The following is an 8,198-nucleotide window of genomic DNA, read 5'->3' as shown; positions in this document are numbered from 1 at the left end:
TGCTGGAATAATTGCACAATCATGTTGTCATCTGTAAGTACAAGCCTACACGCTTGGCCATGGTCCATTAAAACTATTCAAAGCTCTACACCTCTCAGATAATTATGTGGCGAAACAACAGATCAATAAAACCATTTATTCGGAATGGTCTTTAAAGTGGAGTTCATTCATGCATTTTTGTAAACATCACGGGACAGAGAGCAGAGTGTAAGATGTGATGATTGTTGCAATGTGCGGACAGTAATGATGATGAACTCTCGGCCCGTTCTGCATGCGCTCTCTGAATGTGAGCCATTATTCATGTGGTCAGACAATGATACAGATGCATTCACAGGAGAGTCTTTTAGGGCATTTACCTGCATAGACCAGCGTGCCCTACACCCAGCTCGTCAAATATGGCAGCCTGGTAAGTGGCCTTTAGGTTCACACTTGGCTAGCCCCTCTAGGATCAGTTTTGCTGCGCAGTCAAGTTAGCAATAATACATATTCCACATCGACTTTGACAATATAGCCTGCTGACAAACAGTTAACATATTTTGAGATATTATGACTTTTTACTGTTGTCAAACAGTCATGGTTTGGTTAGGCTTGGACACAGAAACTACAGTGCTTGGGTGGGTCTGGATAAAAAAAACTGCAGTATTTGGTTAGGTTTAGGCTCCAAAACATCCTGCTTTATTTTAGCATAATGCTCTGTCAGTTACGTAATGATAAATTAACTTACTTATGCTACTGTAGCACCATGCTAATTAGTTTATATGAGTTTATTACATTTATTTCAGTTGTTAAAGTGTTCTGATGTGGGCCTTTAAATGTATTGCTGCTGTATATGTTATAACTAAATGACCTATGTTTTGAAAGGCTTTGAACGCCTCAGGTTTCTTTTATTTGGGTTCTCATTTGTTTGGGCAGGTGTCAATCATTTTTCGTTTTTGGGGATTAACCTGTCGGATTGTTAGAGGGGCGGGACTAGAGAAAAAACGGAGAGTGGAGAAACGGAAAAAAATGTAAAGTCCAAGCAAACTTTGGAATAACTTTATGAAAAGTGTTATTTACCGTTACCAACAAGGAGCTTAGGTGAGTGTTTGCTTATTTTGTTAAAAGTGTAGCCGAGTGTGTTTTAGAAGTGAGGGCTCTTTAATGGCGCAAGCTGCAGACCACCATGACTTTTGCTAGCGGTTAGCATTGGCAGCTGCTAATCAGGACATTGAACATTGCTACGTGCTGCTGCTGGAAGGAGGAGCCGGTGCAGGACCAAGCCTCAGGACGGGTCTCTGGTCACGTCGCTGCCTCTGGGAGCAGGTTTTGGGGGAAATTGCAGGTTATGAGGGGATTTAACACAAAGGAAAAATATGAGCCACAAGGTTTAGACATTAAACGTGTTTATTATTTCTAAATCCTTGTTTGAAGGTGTTTTTCATGCTGATGATGTTTATATTGAATAAGAGCTATAGTTATGGTTAAAGTAAACGACATGGGAAAATGAATGCTCAAGAACAGCATAGTTGCAATAAATAAACTCATTTTTAAGGTGTGTTGATTATTGTTAAACATCCCAAATTATACTTTTTAGTAGCTCTTACCAATTTGCTCCCATGCAGTCTGATAGATTAAAGGGGTATTCGTGAAAATCTGAAAACAGAGTTGAGTGAGACCTCTACACTACATAACTTAAAAAACTTTAAAACAAATGTTGACCCTTGTTTCCACACAGGACTGATCGTCTTAGGGGAAGTCCTGTGTAGCCAACCACGCTAGCCCACTGTTGCCAAGGCCTCAGTAAGGAAAGTCCTATTGGCTGTCCTAAAAGTCGCTAGAAGTCGCTAAATGACATCATCACCTAATTTGTGTAATTTGCCATGTGCATGTTATTGTAAAGGGTGACTATGGGAATACTCGCTAAATATAGCATCAAAGTTGGCAGCACTGCGTTCACCCCTTGGCTCTTCCTTGCTCTTTATACTAGATCACAAGATTGGAGCTGCCAAAAGTCATGCTAGATGTGTAGCTACAGCATCAACTTACGATAACTGGCCAGGCTGCCATATTTGACGCACTGGGAGGGAGAACGGGCTGGCGAAGAAATGCAGCTATTCTCCCTGCTGTGTGCAATTTTTAAAACTTGCTTTGAATTGTTATTTCTTAAAAGCACACGGATGTGATATCTTCGGGGAAACAAACAAAAATAAAACTATTGGCACCATGCTGTTTTGCACTACAATCCTTTGTACTGACTTGACTGATTGGACTGAAATCTGAATGAGTTCCTCTGAGAACAAAAAAACACAACAAATCTGAGCTTACATACTGTGCTTTGAATAGAAGATCACAAAATACAGATAACAGAAAATTCAATAAAATATGTAATTTTCCTTCTACTAGTTGTTTTACGTGCCTTGCCCTCACATTGTTTTGGTCTAACACAGTCAACAGATAACCGTTTAGATTTCACTGTTTCATATACAAGGAGTAAAAAAGCTGAGGTGCTGTCACTTTTACTTTCACTGCTGCTCCCTTCCTTCATTTACTGGTCGAGGGTACAAATAATGACAGGTTACGTTGCCATAAATATAACTAAGCCTGCTATTATTCGTATCGGAAATGTATTTCTGTCAGGTCAGCGCTCCTGACAGTGATGGCTTGTCTCGCTTGGGTTTCAAGGTGTGAAATACTAGATGACTGCCGTCAAAACTGGAATGTGACGCGAGAGAAAAGAGGGTGGAGAAACAACAGGGCAAGTGTGTAATTTTGCTCTGCTTATCTCTGTTAATAATCGTCCCTGTATGGATGTATGGAAATGTGCTCCTCAAGTGTCAGAAAGATCTATCAGCATGTCTAATGGAGCCACTGGTCAATGAAAAATGCATTAGCTGATTCAGATAAGAGGGGGGGGCCGCAACATCAGCCCTCATACTTAGAATTATTTATGGTGATGTCTCTGTGGAGCTGAGCGGTCATTGTGATTCATTTTTCACATTTTGAACGACCCACATCAACTGTGACAGAGAAACTTTCAAGCAAAATACTTTTTTATAAAAAGTTGATTCTCAAGTTGGCTTTGCCATCATGTTCTGTTGGCTCTGGTAACACTGCAATGACATTGTTGTCACTGAGTTTTTTGTGAGTGTGAGAGAGTGACACTTGGGGGGGCGTGTCTTCATCTTCAACATGACTCTTGTTGGGATTCATTGATATCACCCACCTTCATTCACTCAATCAGGATTGGCCAGCCCTTGCTAAGTGAATTTATGTGACTCTGGAAAAGAAAGTCAACAAGGAAGCCTGTGGCGCCCTTCATAATGTGAAGAAAATGAAACCAATAGGGATGAATGTTTTTTAATTTTGCTAATCATCTCAGTTGCTTAAATGGTTGTATGCATTATATGATGTGGACAATTCATCTGCAGGAAAGGAAATGAGAGGGTGGACTTCTGAAAAATATGAGCCAGATACAGCCTCTGTCTATAACCATCTGTGTCTTGCATGCTAGTTTCTTTCCTGTTGGCAAAATGTCCCATTGTGGCTGCCTGTGTGTGGTTGTTGATGTTATTGAGGTTGCATCATATAGTGTGTCTTGTTTGCCTGAACGCTGAAGCTGTTGTGTTATAGATGTTTCCTACATGGACACAGTCAGGAGGTACACAGCACTGCAGGGTTCTGAATAATTTGAAATTTGCTCCAGTTCGGAATTTGTTGGTTTTCAGTCACCTGTTCACTGCGTGATGTCTAAATGACTCAAATTTGCACACAATCTGATAACTTGTAGTCTGTTATTATTTTCCAAGCATATCAATAAGTGTGTGAGTGATTTTTATAACATGTGACACTTACTGATGTGAACATGTAGAAATGTGAGTGTCTTCAACATTCAGCCATTTCACTATTCAGGACTGATCTCTACCTGCTTCAGAATATAAGCTTTGTAGCACTGTATACTGTATATTCGTCACTATAGGATGATGCATACGACAGGAGCAGTCATCCGTCTATGTGCATTGTTTCTTATTAATGTTAACATGTTTATCATTTTAAACAAATCTGTATACATTAACATGATTGAGGGAGGGTGAACAACCAGCATTTTAGGTGTGCTCACTTTTTGTTCACCCCCATATAAGTGGTTCAGCTGTTCAATTATGTGTTAACTGGAGTTATCTTCTACTTGGAACAAAGACGGCCTTATACTGAATTTACAGTTTAAGAAGAAAGCAGATTATCCCTGAGGCCTTGGGCAGTGAAATCCATGAGTGAATCAGTTTTGATTAGATACTTACATACATTGAAAGTTGGATCTATAAAATAGGTTAAATTATGCTTTAGGGGTTTTTGCCCTTCCTTTACTGTGTTGTGTTTCTGTGCAAGTAAAAATGCTGCAAAGTGAAAAGTCCACACCGAAGATGGTTAAAATACCCTGCATCGGTCTTGGTTTGCGTAGATGGTTCAGTTTGTTCAGCCTGTGTTTCGGTATTAGAATGGGGCTCGACCATATACGGCTGTGTTACCAGCTGTAATGCCGTTATTTTGGATCACACTACCTTTCTTGGCGTGACCCTTCCTACTCTGCCTCTGATCGGCTACATCCTGCCCTTTTAAGTAATGCACATGTGTAATTCTTACTAAAGATTGAACAGAGTTGTGATCTCTCACCACCATATGAGAAAACCTAGTCTACTAGTACGCCCAAATGAAAGTATGAATCTGAAATTTAGCATCATATGAGCTCTTGGAGTAATTGCCAAACCGCATAACATCATAAAACATTACAGGTTTCTCTGTAGCAGTGAGAGCTAACCTGTTATTGCCAGTAGCTTTTAAAGAAGTTGGAGGATTAATGTGTTTTCTTATTTGCACATCGACGTGTTTCCATAACAATCCCCCCCTATTCAAATAATCCACGATTATCCTTTAAATGTAGGAAAGCTTTTATTTCTGAGCTAACTGAAATTAAGGCAGTTCATAATCATGGCTGTGGGCTGACACATTAGTGAGATTGTCAGTCCCGATGAGACACTTATATAAATTAAATACATGAGTTACGTTTAGGGCTAGGATTATGACAATAATTATCAGACTAATGATCAAAAGTTCCAGTGTCCTCTGTAGCCACTTTAAGAACACGCTAATGGCCAATACCTTTTAAAGCAGAATAGGGATTAGCATTCGTCTGCCTCTTTGCACAGAGTAATCCGCTGATAGGTGAGGGTGATCGGATTGTATCACTCAGCGTGAGTATTCCACTTCACTTGTTCCTTATAATAATTTTTAGCAGGTAATCAGCAATTTGCAATGGGTTATCTTTTGATAGTAACCTTGCCAACCCTATTAATCTATTATGATTCACCCTCAATGTAATTTCATATTAAACTGGGTGACAATTCATTAGGTGGCTTCGGTGGCTCCCGAGTGCTGCAATTACAGCCCATAGTGGAGGGCCCTGACCCTGGAATGGGCCTGCAGTCACGACGGCCAGCAACGCTAATGGAAGTGGAGGAGTGAGGGGACAAGATTGCTGTCATACTCTCAACAAAGGGCCTGACCACACTGACAGGTGAGGATGGGCCTCTTGTAATTATTTAGCAAGGACACGGGCTGGAACATTAGGAGTGACCAGAGAAAATGGAGATCAGACGGAAAGTGAAATAGGCACAGGAGTGCTGAGGTTGAGTGCTTTTGGAATGTGTCTCAGATGGTACATCTTAACAGCCAGACTTTTCTTTTTGCCTGGGGGTACAGTATTTTAAAGCAGAGTAATATTTAAAATGACTTTCAAAAATAACAGCCACATGCCTTGAAAGCCAAGATAAATGAGGCAAGTTTTATAGCCCAATGAGATTAAGACATTACACCATCTTATGTGTGCTAATTTACTTTTAAGTATAGCAATAGTCCATGAAGCCAGTATGTCATGGGTTTTTTTTATGTGGATTTCAGCCTTTAATTTGAACAGCTGAAAATGTTCTCTCCATTTTTCTTCTCTATTTTCTCAGCTGCATGGCCACATTGTCATAACGTGAGAGTCTGTCCGGTTTGTTTTTATCACAATGGTATGTGGTTTGTTGATAGTGTTTGAAATTCATATGTAGAACATCTTTGAATCCATGGACATGGACACAGATGCACAGACATTTCCTTGCAGGATCAAGCCTTCTCTTCTGACTTAGTGTTGACAGAATGTGATGCTGCATAGTGTGGCAGTTGCAGTAGAAGCTTCAAAGTCTGTTTTGGATTGTGTCTCATGAGTGGAATATAGATGACATCCTTGGCATTATTCCAAAGCGATAATGGAGTCAGACCCCTGGAACCCCACTGTGGTGGAAGGAAATGGCTCCATGCATTGTGCATATCATACCTCTCTAATCTGAATGTGATCTATGAGTCTCTTCTCGCTCTGGCTGCCAAGTTAATCAACAGGTTTCATTTTTTCCTGAGGCTAATACAGTCTCACAACAGTTATTTGGCTTAACGCAAGCGACTGTACCATCAGCAAACAGAAAACGGTTACAAACAACTACATGCTCTGTCTTTCAATATTTGTGAGATCAAAGATATTTTCAGACCCAAAAATCTGCAAAATATTTTGTATCTTACTGAGCTAAGTCTATGATTGAGAACTGAAACATCAGAAAAGACAGGAAGAAATCTGCCAGTGCACCTTGACCATTCAAAGGTCGAGTATGTAAGATTTAGTAGATCGAGCAGTGTAGTTGCAGATTGCAACCAACTGAATACCCCTCTTCCCACCCTCCCCCCTAAGTAGTTTCTAGAGCCAGTGTTTGGCTTGTCCGTTCAGGGCTACTGTAGGGACATGCCAATGCAACATGGGGGACACCACCCTCAATATAAAAAACTAATTCTAAGGAAATAAAAACACAACAATTCTTAGAAAACAAGATACAATGTGCATAGCAGTGCTTCTCTTCTGGATGCAGCCAGTACAGGGCAAATCACAGTAGATCAAAAAATCAATATAACAGTGCACACAATTGACACTATTTTATTAACAATTGCATTAAAAACAAACTGATAATTTTTTTCAGTTGGTGGGGCTCTGTCACAGATGTCTCCTTTACAGTGGCAATCTGTGGTACCAATGACCACATGGGATTGTTTGGACTACAGTCAGTGGTGAAAGAAGTACTCAAATTCTTTACTTGGGTAAAAGTGCCAATACATAAAATACTCATTTGCACGCAGAAATCCTTCATTCATAGGAATAACATACACCAAATGATTCCATCTGTTTGGAAAAAAAAAAAAAACTTTAACCCAAGTAGTTTATCAATGTGCCCCTCAACTGCAGATAATTTATTTGCTGACTTAACAGTTCTAAAATAGTTTTTCTATGAAAATGAATCTTCTTATACATTATAGTAAGCACTTGTAAATGCCTTTTTGTTCAAAATGTGCTGAATCAATAAACGTGCCTCTGCAAGAGCAAGTTTCATAGGACTGATTTAGAATTAAATTTTCTTACTGAAGACAATAGTGTTGATTATTCATGAAACAAAGGCACATATTTCTGAGAAAATGTCAGGCCACATTATCAAGAGAATAGCTTGAGAACAAGACAGCTGACTTCAGTGATATCGCTGATGGCAGCAGTTACTGACACAAGTTTAGTTTCCACCAAAGTTTAATTATACTCAGGCAGGCACCCATTGGGACAGACATGTCACACCACTTCAGGGGGTGTTGAATCTCACAGGTTAAACATAGAGCGAGAAGCGTGGGCTGCCACTCCACCTGCTATTCTCCATGACATGCCGCAGAATGTATCAGAGAGCGAGAGATGGACACAATCTAAACAAACACAGACGAACAAATGTGCATACTGTATACGCAAACATTAACACAGACATATGAAGAAAAGGATTTGTCTGGAAGCTGGTGGGAGGCTGTGTGTCTTCGCTTTCATTTCACTCAAAGATTGTCAGTGCTTAACATGCAGTGATGGAGAGGATGGGAGGTAATTGTCTTCCTTTCAGGCACCCCAGACCCCTGACAACCGCAGCAGTGGGAATGGAGGGGGGAGAGAAATGTGATGTGATGGAGACAATGACAGACACCACGCAGCCATGTTCCATTCCACTCTCAGGCAGATGCCATGTTTAAAATCATAACCAAGTGTAATCGAGAAGTCTCTCCTGAACCCAGTAGCGCTGGGACCTTGCAATCACTATTTATCATGTTTGTCAAAT

General features: G+C 40.2%; 1 long non-coding RNA gene across 1 annotated transcript in view; it reads left to right on the top strand.

The window, feature by feature from the left end:
- The first annotated feature begins 1,023 nt into the window (after window positions 1–1,023).
- Window positions 1,024–8,198, top strand: part of LOC115570398 (uncharacterized) — a 33,735-nt gene continuing 26,560 nt past the window's right edge. The window contains exons 1-2 of the long non-coding RNA XR_003981763.1: window positions 1,024–1,077; window positions 5,384–5,548. This is a non-coding gene — a long non-coding RNA (uncharacterized LOC115570398). The remainder of the gene's footprint in view (window positions 1,078–5,383; window positions 5,549–8,198) is intronic.

This window comes from Sparus aurata, chromosome 19, assembly GCF_900880675.1.
Source record: "Sparus aurata chromosome 19, fSpaAur1.1, whole genome shotgun sequence".
In the NCBI taxonomy this organism is placed as follows: domain Eukaryota; kingdom Metazoa; phylum Chordata; class Actinopteri; order Spariformes; family Sparidae; genus Sparus; species Sparus aurata.
The sequence above is the reverse complement of the archived record's forward strand: the minus strand, read 5'-3'. Positions and strand labels throughout refer to the sequence as shown.